The sequence below is a fragment of the Vanessa cardui genome, chromosome 3, assembly GCF_905220365.1.
Source record: "Vanessa cardui chromosome 3, ilVanCard2.1, whole genome shotgun sequence".
NCBI classification, from domain to species: domain Eukaryota; kingdom Metazoa; phylum Arthropoda; class Insecta; order Lepidoptera; family Nymphalidae; genus Vanessa; species Vanessa cardui.
The window spans coordinates 2,221,723-2,239,932 of record NC_061125.1 but is presented as its reverse complement, the minus strand read 5'-3'; the positions used below and the strand labels follow the sequence as shown (position 1 = coordinate 2,239,932).

The following is an 18,210-nucleotide window of genomic DNA, read 5'->3' as shown; positions in this document are numbered from 1 at the left end:
ACTCACAAAAAATTCAAACTAAGTGGAACAAATTCGATATTGCCATGATATTCAGTTATCAATATTTCAAATGATATAACTGTCAACAGATTGTTACTTAATAATTTCTTTCAGCTATTTCGTTATAAAGTGACGTTCAAACAAAACAGTAAAGATATAAGATTAAAACAGCGTCTCTTGTGCAAACCCCTCGTGTAGCAATGTAACGGTAAGAAAAACGTGACTTCTGTTTAAGATGCTATCTCATTCAACGAACGGCCCAATACGACGGTAATTACTATTGGAGATAAAAATATCCGCCTGAAGCGATGTTCTAACGTTTGTTGTCATTAATACGTTATGTGTTACTGTTTGACTTCCAGGCGAGATTAATTACATACATACATAGACACATACAAACATAAGTGTATACTAGTAGTCGCACGCGGCTCCGCTCGCATATTAGGGTATTGGTTGTCATGTGTCAGGCAAAAAAAGTAGCCTATACCTTTTCTTGTAGATCAAAATTGCTTCATACCAAATTTTATCAAATTCGATTCAGCGGTTTGGTCGTGAAAAAGCGACAGACAGATAAACAAGGTTACTTTTACATTTATAATATTATTAATAATATATATTTAACTAACATTGTGATTATGACTGTATTTTTATATGTTGAAAAATAGGAACTACTGACTTTCATGGCGGTTGTTTTCGGTAGAATCTACTTTCCGAACCGATGGTAGCGACACTTAATATAGGTGTTAAATGACGATTCAAAAGTTGTAAAATCATACTTGATTAAATTATATTTTGATTTGATTTAACATAGGATTAGTGTAATTCTTTTGCATATAATTACTGAAGCATATTGAATTATAGAAAACAGGAAAGATACTTGATGTACATTCGAATTGTATAATCAAATTAATTCAAGGCACTGATTGCATTAAATAACTTTAACTTTGTGGATAAGTAACTCGCTATATCATGGACAGGAACACCGCTGCTCTTCCTTTGAACAATTTTCTTTTTCCACGATTTGTTTTGTAGAGTTCTTTAGTGATGTAAAAAGGGATCTTGTTATGAAGGTCTACGACTGATTGACCCCTCTGGAATTAGTCGTTATTTTGGGAAAGGACCTAATGATCTGACGCCATTTTATAGTAATAGACTATGGGCTAATAGCCATACATATGATGATTACCTAATACACCTTGATTTAAAAGTTCCACAATTATAAGAATCATACAACTATACATATGTTTATATAAGCGAAGTACTTACTACTTACTGATTAATCATGAAATCTTAGAATCTATAACAACTACAAAATTGAATTTTTTCAGGTCAGTTCTTCATAGGTTGTTGACATTCTACACCTATAAGGTAAATTAATTAAAACCCGGCTGGGGCCTGTATTTTATAAATGTCACGAGGGCAAAGCCGCAAATTCAGCTAGTCTATTTCCCAGAAATAAATATTATACAAATTCCTTCCATTACGATAAAAATAATTGAAGCTCTTTTCAAATAATGACTTCTTCAATAGGATTTGTTTTTTGATATTCTTTGTGCTCATTGTACAGCACAAAAAAATCGCGCTAATTTAAATTTACACTATAGTCAATTCCAGTTTCAAAATAGAAAAAGTAGAACGCAGCATCTCCTTGTTAATAGTAAAGATTTTCTTAGTAAAATAAATGGATCAATGATATGACCAAGATGTTTTGTTGTATTTCTGTAATAATATAAATAAATAGAAAAAAAAGCTAAATTCTAATTAAAGTTTATAATACATAACACATATTTATCTTTTATAGTAAGGATTCAAAATGTTTAGTATTATGTTGACCTTAAAATGAATATTAGTAGATAATTTTAGGTAAAAAAATAATATTTCCGGACCAAAATTAATAGTTTAATGGCTATAAAATTATTAAAACAATACATTTAGTGGTACACTTTTAAAACAATTCATCGATCCCTCGAAGCAATATCCTCAAGTAAATGGTGAACCTTTGACCGAGCAAAAACAGACAAATAAATCCGTGAGTATTGAGAACAACTCCATAACATAACCGCAGCCATTCATAAGTGTGGGGGAGCGAGATGGAAGCGGAGAAAACATATGCGTGTTCGACAGAGCAAGGGAGATTGCATTCCGACGGGCGCAACGCCGCATTGCGCCCGCGCATCGAATGTTGCTATATATTACAACTTAAGGATTCCCTATTTTAGTGTAAACGAAATAAAAAAAATACAAAAATTATCATCTTAATTCTCCACACAGGAAGCGGTAACAACTTGTTGACGCATATTTTACTACTAATTTAATCCTTAGTCTTGACATTATTATCATTAATAAGTGTTCCGGTTCCACTTATATTATTTATCGAGAAATTCCCAAGATAATAACTATCTTTACATTAATAAATAAAATAGACTTGCTGAATTTAGATGTTAAAGAGCTGTTATTTATTTATTAAGAGACAAATGACTCCTGAAAGGAACTATTGCTCGTGACTGGTATTATTTTGTCTCAGCTGCTCCGGCGCCGCAGCGCCGCTCACTTGCGTACGCGCACCGTAACGAGTCGGACGTACGTGCTCGCGCGTCAGTGACAAAACCGTCGGTCTCGTGATCACCATTGTACTCGACAATTAACCGATTAATGAGAAATTGTAACCAGTGACGTCACAGGCCGAAACGAACTGTTCTGGTGAACCCGTGTGTATGTGTGCAGTGTTGTGTTTTGTGTGCGTAACTCGAAGAAACGCCGAGGGTACTTTCACTGGACTGAAAGTTTTTAAATATTCATTCGGAGCTTCTTATTATTATAAGGATGTGTCAGGAATGCGAACAGCAATAAGGTGAATATTAAAATCGTAATTTGTAATTGAAAAACATAACGCCAAAACGCAGAACAATGCCCCTATACAAATTTCAAAGCTAAAAAATTATACACAAAACTTAAAATTAATATTTAAATAAAGATATCAATCTCTGATTTATAGACAGAGGTATTTTAATTGAAATTAATGTAATTATTTTTATATGTGAAGCCGTAACTTTTGTTATTTATGAACGCAGTTTTTTTTAATAAACTTTTACGTTAATGTACGTATTGCTTGAATTGAGTGAACAAAAACGAATATAGAAATTTTATTGACAATTGTCATATGAGTAACACGTAAATCATTCTTGTTCACAATATCTTACGTATATCATTATCTTAAGACATTCTAGCACGGTATCTTGATCTGTTTGCTCCTATATATTACAGATAAAAAAATATTATCTGATTTTATTTTGGCATAATCTTGACGTGCTACAGTCAATTTTTGCTTTTTCGAAGTTTGAAAATATATTTCATAGAATTATGTAGTACAAATAAATGACCTTTACTGAACTGCTCACCTCTTTTAAGAGAGGGTTTGAAGATTATTTCACCATGCTGCTTCAATATGTGTTAATTGATTCACTCGTGGTAAAATTTAATATGACATATGCATCCCAACGATGCTTACTTCCGCCGAACAGGATTGGAACCTAGTCTATTCCAACCACATAAGAACAAAAGCAAAATAAACAACATTTGACAGCGATTTGACGATATCATGATTTATGGCGATGTCATTCATTGGCCGAGAGCTTGATTACTCCATGATATTCATGATGATTATGCGAAAAAATGGCATTTTGAACCTCGACAAAATTGCCATCGGAAATTTGGCAGTAGTATATAAATAGTTAATTATAATGATATAGTATTATAAATAAAGATATTATATTAATCAAAAAGTCTTAGTAATACACGATATAATTGATCTAGCTTACAAATCGCATTATTCTTAGATTTGTTTTTCTTTATTTCTACTTCCATTGGAAAAGGGTCTTAGTATATCTAAAAAAATTAAGCGTACGAAAATACATGGTCGAAATTGGAACCCGTAATCGTCGGTTAAGGTACACTTTTTCTCGTCTTTGAGCCATGACGACATTAAAAATATAATTAAATTACATTCTATAAAAAAAATTTACAAACATTCGAATTTTAAACGACCGCCACAGATACAATACTTTCATTAGAGACAGAAAAAGTTCTGATATCTACTGAAACATATCACATAAATTTTATTACGCATTTGTAATAACGAGAGTCCAATAGATCTTGAATAAATGAATAATGTAATCGTAATGCAATCATCTCCATAAGAAATATGTTCGTGAGTCACGTAGTAAACGATTCATCTGATTGTTCAAGTTAATTTGCATCAATTACATTATATATTAAATAAAAATGATATTCCTAAAGAAATGTGTCTAAATAACAACCCTATATATCCATCCATCTCAAACTGTGGACGTTGTGAAGGCTGATTTAGGATTTATTTTAAACATACCCCTCTGTCTTGGCCGAAAGTTAAAATTATAGATTTTTATCAAATCGTATTTCATCATTACATAGTATAAAACAAAGTTGTTTATTCATGTATGCTTAGATCTTTAAAATTACAATGGATTTTGAAGCGGTTTTTGTAATAGATAGATTGATTTAAGAGGAATGTTTAAATGTATAATACATACACAATATGTTAGAGAATTACTGAAAAACTGTAGACATAGTAAGTCATTCTGCAGTATATTTTGTATCAGCATTGCAACTGTGCGAAGCCGGAACGGGTTGCTAGTATATTATAGTATTTAGTACTTTTTTTATGTTCGTCGTCTATTTTTAATTAATCCTTTTTACACCCAAAACATTGTGACTAAAAAGGTCAATTTAAATTAAGATAGTTTAATGAATTACTCCATTTATATAATCTGTAACGGAATTGTAATTTTCGCGCCGTTTTTTTTTAAACTTCGAACTAAGTAATCGGTGCTTTACTGTACAAATGTATCTATTATACAAATAATTTATTAACATTTATGTAATCACAACTAATCTAAGTTAAAAATTTTGAATTAGATTTCATTTAATTTATCACGTTACATCATAACGAGTCCATCGCTTTCCAACGCCAAAACTTTTGTATCTCGGTAACTTTAACGACGCACGAATCACTTTATTTTTAAAATCAAACATCAATCAAAATCGATCGCTGTAAAGAAAATATCATCAACTGTTAATACCTTGACTTTTTAATTTTATTGGCTTTTACTTAATTTGTTCCGCATAAACGGCTTTGTAATGTAACAGAATTAACATACATATTACGACATCTACAGACACTGTTTGATAACAACGAACCGTTGGTCCGTTTCGATCAATTAAACTGTTTATTTATCGTGATAGCGAGTTCTATTTTTAAATTTAAAACAAACATAACAATATTTTTCGTCTAGAAATGACAATGACGAAGGAATATACAGCCATCGATATAAAAGACAGATGTAAAAAAAGTTTAATTTCAGCCAGTTCTTAATTGGATTTTCTTTTACATAACATGCTGATTATAAAATCTAGAATTACGTCACTTAGTGACTAAGTAAGTTTTTTTCATGTTTTTTTTTACGGTATGAGGTACCTACGTTTTAGCTTAATTAATTAAGCCCCGCAAAAAATCGTACGATAGAAACATATATTTAAGATATTTACCTAAATTTTCTGGTGACAACATTTAAAAAAAATACAAAAAGGATAAAAAAAGAAGCATTAATTTCCAAGATAACAGATTACATATAAACTACAAATAATAATTTCGCAAACTTAAACGGATGTTGATGATTTAACAGACATAAATAACTATTAACAATAAGCAACACTTCTACATCGCTATCGTAAACAATTACAACAAATAAACGAAAAACGCTTAAACAGTAATAAAAACTATGAAAGAAAAATGTGTGAACTTAACACTCGAACAGCGATAAATGAACCCTCAATATATTTTTATCTTGCTGGGAACTGTAACATATGGAAGAAATTCATCAAAGAGCCGTGAAAGATGAATGGTCGCAGCGTGGAGAGATGGCATCCTTATCTAATTTAGACATAAAGTATCCATTATCTATGTATATGTCTATCTTTGTCTATCACTGACTCTTTTTTGATGAAATTTAGTTAAAAGAAACTTTGAACCAATCCCTAACGAACAACTTTTAAATCACGAACAACGCCGCGGGTATCATAATATGTTATTGAAAAAATTTAAGAATTTTTTTTCGCCAAATTTACTTTCCATTTTTAGTCTTTTTGGACATACTGTATACATATATAATTTATATATTCCCATGCATTGTCCGGAGTCCCCATTGTCTGATTTAACAAGGCCCTATGGACGGGACAACATCATTGTTTTCTACGTGCTCGGACACGCTTGAGTTGATTTATTATTTAAAACAAAGTTCAAGTTCGTACCATTAGGTTGCAACTTGCAATCGTAATAAAAAAAAAATACTGGAAATTGCATGCAGACGGACAAATGGGCTACGTGATGTTAAGTGGTGTGCTGTAAAAAGTGTAGATATATATGTATATAATAAGTTTTGGAACTCAAGCCTTGTAAAATATATTTAATCAAGAATTCAAAAATACGAGTCAAGAAAATATTCGAAAGGTACATATTATGTCCGAACATCTATCTACCAATTATTCGAATTATCTTCACTTAAATACATTTCATATTAAATAAAAGTGTCACAGACACTATAAATATGTAGATGACAGTCTAAACGCCGCCATATTGAATTTAGTGTGACGTCACATACCCAAATAGAGACCAACAAGCCCCTAAACGATATTTTTTAGTTAGTTAAATTATGAATTTTGAATTGATTTCGTATGTGTTAAATTAGTTATTTTAAATGATCTTTTGGAACAAATAAACATGCGTACATTATAAAAACATAACTCTTCTAATCCCTTCGTAATAGGGTAAAAAGTTTACGAGCATGGTCATTCCTATAGTTAAGATCAGGTGCTATTCATAATAGCCGTAACTAAATACCGAACGTGCTTCCGTTAAAGTCATCCAATTAACTGTCTAGTTAGGCAGACATTGTCGATGTTATCCGTCTTCGAGAACCATAAATATCAACCAAGAATGGTTACACTGGCTGTAGACCACCCGCTTCGCTTACGTAATTTATACTTTTTTTTTATGAAAAAATGTCCATCTATTCCAGGATATTACAGACTCTGCGTCGATTATGAAGCAACCGGTCATGATGGAATTCGTATTATTTCAAAGCTAGATTTACGTAAACAATGCGTCTTAGATACTATAATACCTGCAAATAGGCCACATGATATTCTTTAAGCCATATATAATTACATGTTTTTTATTCGTGAAATGGACATTCATAGATAATGTCGATAATATCGAGCTTCACCAAACAAAAATAAAAAATATTGTAAATATCCCGTTTTAAATTCTAGCAACAAAAATAACCATGTTAATTTCAAATGTTGTGTGTTTTTTGTTTTTGGAACACATACAGACATATTTTATTTTTATGGCACAGAGACAAGTATAAACAAATCTTATAGTTAATTATTATTTGGATAGATTAAAATAGTAAGGAATTTTAGTTTTTTGTAGCATCGGCAAAACTCGTAAAACCGATCACACCCGAATTAAGTACGCTATCCCAAATAGTCAACATTTATTTATTATGAGAATATGATATTTACACAAACGTCATAACTTATAATATCTTATGACCTAATATACTACTAAATTTACAAGTCGCTTTACATGCACTTGCTTTCTCGGGTTGAACTGACACGAGAACTATAGCAACGAATAACGTCAAATGGCGTGATAGGGAGCTATTTCTATTAAGCTAGCCCTTACTAAGTTTTGTCGTACTATACGTATATTATAAACTCTAACGGACTTCCGACATTTATAGACTTCACTGTCGTTAAAACGAAACGTAAATACTAAATACACATAACGCCACGTAAAACTCAATACTGTTGATTTAGTAGTTCGGTTGTAGGATGGGGTCAATAGCTTTTAACTAATAATAGTCCAAATGTAGGTATTTATAAATAGATGCCGCACTTTGGGTGGGTGAATAGGGCTGCCAATTCTAGGAACTATGTGATTGGGAAATACTAATGAGGAAGACAGGGTTGGCAATTCGTTACTTTAAAAAAAATATAGCCTAAAAATAAATCAAACCTTAAATTAACGTATTTCATCGGATTTGCTAATAACTAAGCTATATTGTTCATTACTAAGAGTTTATTATTAATATATCTCTATTTACAATACAAACTATTGCACTTAATCACTTATTTCTACTTTAATTATATTTCTATAACTATGATAACTGTTTCGTCGACGTTTAAGGCGCCATTTTTTCGCAAATCCATAGTGAATATCATAGATTAATCAAGCTCTGTACCAATGAAATCGCGTTAATTTGCTGTCAAATTATTTTTAAATACCTTTTTTCCTGTTATGGTTTTAATAGAGTATATATATGGACATTATATGTGTGTGTAAGTGTGTGTGTTTTAAAATGATTTAATTTATTTATTCATAATTTGATTCATCTTAACTCAAGAACTAAGTATATCATATATATCATAATGTATGAGTGCTTTTGAAAACAGTAAGCTTATTAAAATTAAATAAATTAGTATTTATTTCTTAATTTATTTATTTATTTCTGCATGACTGATAAAAATTCAGCATATCACTATCAACGTACATATTTGATAAAATAATATTATTAGTAATATTTGTTTGTAATGATTAAATCTAATCTAATTAATATCGGAATACATGTTTCTGATTTTGAGTCATCATTATCAATACCAATGCCAATTTTATTTATAAATGTAATAATACTTTTCTAATGTAGGTGTATAATGATATTGTTTCGTTTTACACCATCGCAAAAAATCTCTTAAACTAAAATATTACATTAATTAGTACCTACCTAACTACATGAAAAAAAATATTAAAATTAAAACGCTTGGATACGATTTTTTAACAATATATATATATTTATTAAATTCATATTATTTTATTGTGACGGATCGAATTCACAATATTACATTAAAAATAAAAAATATATCCCACGTTAATTAGAAATTCAATGTGAGTCATAGTTCATTATTTTGATTAATTCCAAACTCAGAATTATTGTTTAATTCGTAAAATTAAACAAATGTTTTTTTTTTAGTTAATATACATAATATTACGCTTCTCTAATCGAGGAATCATTGTTGTGTATATTTTCGTCTAAAATACTATGGCGTGCATAACTAAATAATAGCACTGAAAAAAAAAATTATTTACACATTCTATACATACCAATGAATATAATATATATACATCTCTATTTTTACAATTTAGCGAATAGGCCCATCGTCATGAGTCCTTAGTCTAAGTAAGGATTTATACGTTAATTTAAAAAAAAAAAACATAAAAATGAAAATCGAACTGCAGATGGACTGTGTAATAACGGCAACATATCAATCTAATCGCGCTTCAATCATAATTGCTTAGTACAGAACAACGTGTCATTTTCAAAGAAACATATTGTGAAGTAACAGTGATTCATGCTTAGAAATCAACGATCGAACGGTAATATATTTATCAGTATCGAGGACAATTCTTCACGTGCGTACCTACTGTGTTTTTTTTTAATAAAACTCTTTGGTCGAAATTTTTTCAGCCAGTTTATTGTTTTGAGACGATTGTAATATAAAAACTATGAGTGATTAATTATGTTTTTAAAGAACTGTTTTGGATATGATGATGTAAGTTATGTTATAAATTTAAATATTTAGGTATGTTTTGATTATAATTTAAATAAGTTATGACCCTTATTTTATCACCAGCTTTCTATTTTATAAAATATCGAAATCCACATCAGCCATTAAATTTAACTTTTATTTTCTTTATTTTTTAAATCAATAATTTAAACAATCTCCTTGCTCAGGTTACATATCTTATATCAAGCAAAAATGCAAGGATTTTTTGTTCGTCTAATTTTACATTGAATATTTTAGTTTCCGTTTTGATGTATAAAATATAACGATTTTATGTTACCAATTATAAAAAAATATATACCAGTTTATTATTATGGCAATTCTCATTTTAATTATGTAGATTGTAGAGTGGCATTATTATGGTCAATAAATATTGAAACGAGCTAAAAATCACACAAGCGTCAGATCGACGGGTCGCTGCGCGGGCGCATGTGAATCGTAACCAAATAGGTCGTAGCAACCAGTTTTTAGTTGCCGTTATCGTCTCACGACTCTTTGTAACGCGATCTGGCTAGATTTTATATCATAGTCGACGATTGCTTTACATCGAAACCAGTTATTCTTCTGTTCAGAAATATATTGATGATGTATATGTGTTGCCACCTAAAAAATAATTGATATAATTTTATTAGTGACACGTTTAAGCGTCGAAACTGACTCGTTAAGTGAAACAGGAACTAATAATAATGGTTCATTTGCTAAACATAGCGTAGAACTTTCGAAAGGTCAGCTTCCAAACAAAACTTGTCAGTTATTATTCCGCCCACCAACAAAACTCAGTATTGTTATGTTCCGGTTTGAAGGGTCAGTTTGGCATTGACGATGAAAAAAATAATTATTTCAGTTTTCGTTGGTTTATGGGCAGCGGTGCCCACTTACCACCACGTATTCCAATTACCAGCTCGCCAAAATTATTAAATTAAAAACTGTTATGTTGGAATTATGTTTAGAAGCCTAACTATATATTATTTATATAATGTCTTAAGCAGATCCATCACTTCATCGATTCAAATTATAAAATTCAATTTAAGAAGAAAAATATATATTACAGACAGTTATATCCTACACTAACTAACTACACTACAATTTATAAACATTCAAAAGAAAAAAACATTCGTAGAAACAACAAACATTCTTCAGAATGTCTGATCACAGCTGATTTGATGATATCGGAAATAACAAACTGCGTAGGACATTGCACAACGTACGCAAACTTTTGCACTAATCTATCACTAACAGTCCAAAAGGATAATCTGAGTAACCGATGCAAACGCAGGACCAGCCAAATATCAATTTCAATTTTAAGGTATCCATATTAAGGCTACAGCTTACAAAATTTCAGTAGCACATTTGATACTTAGGCTCCTCTAGAGCTATAGAAGATTACCTCTTGTAAAACTCAAATATTTGAAGGATGTCTGATATTTATTAGTGAGGGCAGTTTATTGATTTTTTAATTATGAATTTCTATAGAGCGTTAATTTTAAAAAAGGCTCATCAACCAAGTTTTGCCTCCTATTTTTTATTGTAGCTTGAAACCCTTGCTATCACAACTACATCACAATATTTTTAATGGGCACGTAATCACGTAAATGACACGATAAAATCAACGAAACATAAATATTAAATATCGTTCCGAGTTCTACCTAAACAGATAATGGATAATAAAAAGTGCGCCGACCTTGTTTACCTCAAGTTTTTACACCGTGATGTCACTAAATGCATGACTTGGTTAAATAACGCATTCTTTGGTTAAATTCTATTCTAAAACCTTTTACTGTAAAGCTTCGTGGAGAATATATGTTTGTACTTACAAAATTACAACGCTGTTGACCAAAATGACATGACATGTTAGTTTGTCTTTCAATCACGCAGGAAAGCAAACGACACAATTTTGCATATTTACAGTATTTCGATACAGACAGTCATAGACAATATTTGAACTTTTTAACTTAAAATATCTCCAGAAGAGCACAGGTACAAAACCACAAGTTTATATAAATAACTTGTTCTAATGTAACGATAACATCTTTAATTTTTTAATTTTAGAGAAATTTAAAATTTGTGAATAGTAATTGTTAAAATGATTCTAATTTATGTAAAATAAAAACAATATATATTCCAGTTCATTTGGTAACATTTGTCAGTTGACAAAGTTACAAAAAATAATAAATAATATTTATAATTTAGCCGCTACATCGTTAAATTAGTCCAAAATTATTAACATCATCAAAAAGTTATTTTTAAGTGTGCCTTTTCTAACGGCAGCGCGAGCGCGGCCATGTTATGTCTATAAAAGTAGAAATTGTCAAAGCTTCCAAAAATATTTATATGTGACCTTCTTTCTGCAAAAAAGAATGTCTAATCCTGGCACAAAATTTTTTTTTTAACTATGCAAACCACTTAAAAATTATAAACTTATTTGAGCCAAAACGACATACCCTCAACTGCATTACTAATACCACTAATATTATGTTACCACAATCTTGGCACCATGATTCAAAATAACATTATATTAGTATCAGCCCGCGACTTCGCTTGCCTATAAGTTTTAAGATATTAAAAAGTAGCCTATCCTTCCTCAAGGTTCAAGATTGCTTCATTCGTTCAGTCGTGAAAGCGTAACAGACAACCAAACAAAAAACTTTCGCATTTAGAACATTAGTATAGACTGCATGTTATAAATTATGGTGTCGTTAAAAAAAAATACAATTTACCTACTGACATTGATTACGAATTTTATTTAGCTAAAAATATATATAATTATAATTTATATCTAATTTTTAAGTGGACCAACATCAATAAATTAAAGACCTGTCTCAGACCTTGATCTGAATATTTAAAGTTTTATTTTTATAACACTAAATCGCTGATAGTTTGAACCATAAAATCACCGAACACTCTAATATTTCAAATATTCTTAGTAATCATTTAAATATGTTTACGTTATCGTACCGAATATAATTCAAGCGAAAGTTAAATAAAATAATTTTATCTATGTACAAATACGCAAAGACAACATGTCTCATTACATTTTTATAGTCTGTTTTTCTATGACAGATTTTGACAGATCTCAGGATAAAAAAAAAATAAAGTTCGAATGCAATGCAATATACATTTTCTTTAAATTTTTAATAATATTTATAATTGAATGCGGACACACTAGTATTGATAAAACTACTTAGAAGTATCCCGTTAATACACTGTTAGGCAAAGGCCTCATTTCCGCTCCAACGAAGAGATAGAGCTTAGCTTCGCCACAGCTGATTAGATAGATATACACGTGGGGGACTTGTATCCAATACATGCATCTTTCTTCAAGATATTTTCTTTCAACGCTGTCAACGAGATGAATGATTTGTTATCTTTACTAATATTATAAATAAAAAAGTAAATATTTTTGTGTCTGTGGCTTTCACGGCCAAACCACTAATTTTTGATGATTTGTGGTATGAAGTAAACTTTTGATTTACTTTTTAAAGCCTAAAACCTGACTAACAACTCCTGAAACGCGAGTGAAACCGCGGATAAACACAAGAAACTTTAAAGTTTAAATACAAATAAGCCACTCAAACGCGCTAATCCGGGTCCATTTTATCACATCATCAATCTTAGGCTAGAAATATTTTATCCACTGGTCCTTTAGTGTACACAGATCTATAAACATAATAATTAGTATTAGATTAATATTTTAGATATAATCTGTGTATTTATCCATCTGTCATCTCGAGTGACACGTACCGCGGTGCGCGGGAAAATGGAACATATAAATTAGCGCGCAATTTGTGTGCACAGCGAGCTGACATTCAAAATTTAATATAATTTATCTAATTTGTAAGCCGATCGTACATCGCGCGTTAAAAGGTGAACATTGCATGGCCATTCAAAATAACAAAAACTAGATTAATTAAACTACCATTTATGTAGAAATATATACATTAAAAATTCCTAACTGAAATAATTATTAAAAAAACATGAATTTGCCGAATATTTTATCTGTAGTCGTATTATGTGACAGATGTTTTGTTTGAATTCCAATTTTTTTTTTTTTTAATTTAATTTGACATTTAGAATACAGAATAACTTGCCTGTCTGCAGCGAATTAGAGGTCAACATAAAAAAACAACTGCCTATAAACGGAGAGCAAATTCTCTATATATTTTTTCAACCGACTTCCAAAAGGAGGAGGTTATCAATTCGTCTGTTTTTTTTTTTTTTTTTTTTTTTATGTTTGTTACCTCATAACTTTTCACTGGGTGGACCGATTTTGATAATTTTTTTTTTGTTTGAAAGGTAGTGCTTCCCGTGGGGTCCCATTTTTTTTATTTTTTTTTCCGATGATGGTATCCATGTGAAAACGACATAAGTCTTAAATTTGCATTATGTATATGCGCGACAAATCGGTGAATAACTCAAAATCACGTTAACCAATTTTGATAATTCTTTTTTTATTATAAAATATATACTTCAAGGGTAATTTGGTGAAAGTTTGGTAAGGTTCTGAGCACAGGATCCATGACAAAGTAACGGAACGGAAGGGAACGGAACAATTCTGAGGAGCACGTTAGCGATACTCGGTCGAATCTTTTATTTATAGCTTATTTGGATATTTGAGTCACCTTCCGTAATGGGGTTATGTTTATGTAATTATCATAGTCGAATAATATAATCAACTAGCTACCCACCCCGGCTTCGCACGGGTGCAATGCTGATACTAAATATACTACAGAATTTGTTTATATACGACATCACATCGCAAACTTCTAAAATTATCAGTGTTTCTTTACTATATTGTTCATGTATTATATACACAAACCTTCCCCTTGAATCACACTATCTTTTAAAAAAAACCGCATCAAAATCCGTTGCGTAGATTTAAAGATATAGGGACAGAGAAAGCGACTTTGTTTTATACTATGTAGTGATGGAACTCCTATACGGCTCGCAGTTAGGGTGCGATATGGGGCAGAATTTCTTACTATCTTTAATCAAATTTTGTGTATGTGATGTGATGTCATATGTACGAAATCTAGTTGGTCTTTTTTAAAGTTTTTTTGCTGAGTTCGATTACAGCTCTTTCGAGGGATCCTTGTAGTTTACGCCGCGTGACGTATTAAATCCGCATCTTCGAAAGTCTATTTTTGCTTTATTCGCAAGTTTCCTTTGAAATTGTCCTCGAAGTAGTTTCTGACTCATATAAACGGAACGCTTAATCTATCCATATTAAAAAAAATTAGTTAGTCAACATCAGCTTCACTTAAAATCAAAAAATAAATAAAATTTTAACAAAAAGAAAAACCGACTTCAAACAAAACACTATTTTAAAACAAATGAATATGCACGAAAAAGTAATAAAAATAATTGCGTATTCAACATATTTTTTAGAGTCTTCCTAAGTTAAATGAAATGAAAAATATTAGACTACTTAAAAGTCGATTAACGATTATATCATGTAGTTATAATTATTGTTATATTTGGAGTCGGTGTCAGCCAATAAAACCCTACAGTATATCTATCAAAAAACAATACGAGAATACTTTGACAAATATGTTTTTTACAAATTACCTTTTACACAATAATATACTGGATCAATCAAGGGGCTCGTATCGCTTCTTTCTTTTGATTGTTGGGGCAAGGGCACCGTGGCTGACACCGGCTCCAAATATACCAATAACTATAACTACATGATATAATCGTTAATCGACTTTTAAGTAGTCTAATATTTTTCATTTCATTTAACTTAGGAAGACTCTAAAAAATATGTTGAATACGCAATTATTTTTATTACTTTTTCGTGCATATTCATTTGTTTTAAAATAGTGTTTTGTTTGAAGTCGGTTTTTCTTTTTGTTAAAATTTTATTTATAATGATCATGATAATAACATGTTTATATTAAAAAGTATTTACTTAAATTATATGATTGAATATTGTTTACAAAAGGTTATTTTTCAATATATGTGAAAGTTTTTTAAAAGTTACTGCCAACATTATGTATAATATTCTAATATATTTTATTTTTTTATAAAATATACTAAAGTTATATTTATATCACATTCAATTTAAAATATGTGTATATCTAAGGTGGGTGAGTCATGTCCGGTTCATAACGTGTTTTTTTTTAATATTTATTATGCAATGAACGTAGTAGAAATGTACTTATGTCATGTAACATTTCGCAAACGTAATTTAAAACGTTTCTAATTACTTCTAAAACCCTTTCAAAGAACCTTTATATTCGTTACTAAATTCCATATTCAAAAAACTATAATATGACTGATTTTAATGAGAATATAATACTCTTAATTATCAATATGAAAAACCACTGATAAAATCTCATCACGGTCATCAAGAGAAAAAATTAAAATAATATTTTTTTATCTGTAGACAAAACATGTATATTTAATTGATGTCTGTCAGCGGCGGCAATCAAGAGTGCCTAAAATTTCAGCGCTATTGATTAAGTGAAACAGGTTTAATATAAACTGCACGATTAAAACTACACACACTGCTAGTTAAAGTTTAATAAGAGATTTTGCAACACAAATAAGAGTTCTTACTTGTGCATGAATTTTCGTGAAATAGCGACCCGCCCCGGCTTCGCACGGATACTTGATATGTATCGTTATATTATGACCAAATAACATAAAATCATAATAAACTTTAGCCTGTGTAATTCTCATGTATAACCTATATTATTGTGAAATTTCATCCAAATCAGTTCAGTAGTGTTTTCGTGAGAGAGTAACAAACATACATAAATTCATCCTCACAAACTTACGCATTTATAATATTAATAGGATAATTTAAAAAAAAATATTATGAATTAGTGCCTTAACATTTCTTAAATACTATTTAGAATTAACAAAATAAGTACTTTAGCTATCTTAAACCCCGTAATTTACATACGTTTATGAGTTTCGTATTTATAATGTTTTTACATTTACCAATGAACTGAATAAACAAATCCATTCAATTTCATTCATTCAACGTTTCGAATTTGACGTATTTTTTATTCGTTAAGTTAGTTTGACTTGTAAACAAAGGAACACAATTGCGTAGGCGAGCCAAATGTTCAATACCACATCCATTGTATTCAAACCCTATGTTACCTACTAGCAATCAATAACATACAAGTACTATTTGAATTTTAAAAATATATTACACATCGTTCAGTTAGCGTGTATACCATCTTTTTTTTTTTCATTAATACAATTCGAAGCCCGAGGATAGTATCTTACTATCCTCGTTCTGCCAAAAAATATTTTTTTTATTTTTTCATTTTTACAAATCATTATAATGAAATACATGGAGAGTGCTTTATTTAAATTATTTGTATTTTTAAATTACAATTATATATGCTTTAGTTGTTAAAGTGATATCCTGCGCTTAATTAATTTCTCTTTAAACGGCCAGCCGCGTCCGAAATCGATTAAAAGGACTTAATGGTTAATGAATGATTTAATGGCTAAAATTCACTAACAAACTTCATTTTCTGTTTGGTTAATTACTTGTATTTATGATCTTTATGTTTGGTGAAACTAAGTATATATATGTCAATGATTATAAAGATCGTTAATTAGTAATTACTACATTTTAATTTCATAGTTAAAAAACTTAATTAAAAGTAATATGCAACATCTGCTTTTTGAATTTATATGTAAAAGTATAAATAAATAATTGAATGTTACTTATTATTAATAATGAATGCTTATGTAATTAAGATTAAATGCATAGAGCACAAGCTTATATTTAAAAAAAATGACTATTTAATTCTTTATTTGAATTTTGGTTATTCTGACACAAAAAAAATTAATTCAAATCAATTTTTACTGCTTCTAACTGTTAAAAAAAGTCATAAAAAAGAACAGTATTTAAGACACAGATTAAAAATAAACAAATTTATGGGAATGGGTAGCTTACTCACCGTATGTTAAAGAACTAATAAAGAGTGTTTTATGGAAACTGTGGAATCAAATCCCAATGTTTATATTATGCATAAGATAAATTCCCGCCTTAAATAGCAAAAGCTCGTAAACGTCATTTGTCAAAAAAAAACCTTTTATATTTTTTAACCAATGGTATAAAACTAAAGTTTATATTTTAAAATACATCGTTATATTATTAAAGTTAATAAGTTCTTTTAATATTTAAAGTAGTAATGGATAAGAATAAGAATATAAAAGAAAGATAGTAAGTAATGGATATTTCTGTTTTTTTTTTTTTAATATAAGCGATTGAGCAATTGTTAACATACTTTAATAATCGCCGGATACGGCGCCTACAGATTATACTAAAACTATTTAACACAACAAGTGACAGGTGACATTTAAAATATTACATAATGCCTGAGTCATATCTGATTCATAGATTAAATCTCCAATAAACGATTGAGGGCGAGGCATTTAACAAGTGATTAACCACAAATCCTTAAATAGACCTAACGCAATAAAATCTCGAAATAAGATCTTATGATTTGTTATTATTACGTT

General features: G+C 29.8%; 1 protein-coding gene across 5 annotated transcripts in view; it reads left to right on the top strand.

Annotated features, from left to right (window-relative positions):
• The window catches only part of LOC124543116, a 99,170-nt gene that overhangs the window by 59,789 nt on the left and 21,171 nt on the right, over positions 1 to 18,210 (top strand). The window contains exon 1 of one of the 5 annotated variants that reach the window (XM_047121202.1): positions 2,540 to 2,851. The exons of the other annotated variants lie outside the window; for them this stretch is intronic. The gene's annotated coding sequence lies outside the window, so the exon portion shown is untranslated. Of the gene's footprint in view, positions 1 to 2,539; positions 2,852 to 18,210 lie in introns of those variants that run through there. 5 annotated transcript variants of the gene reach the window in all.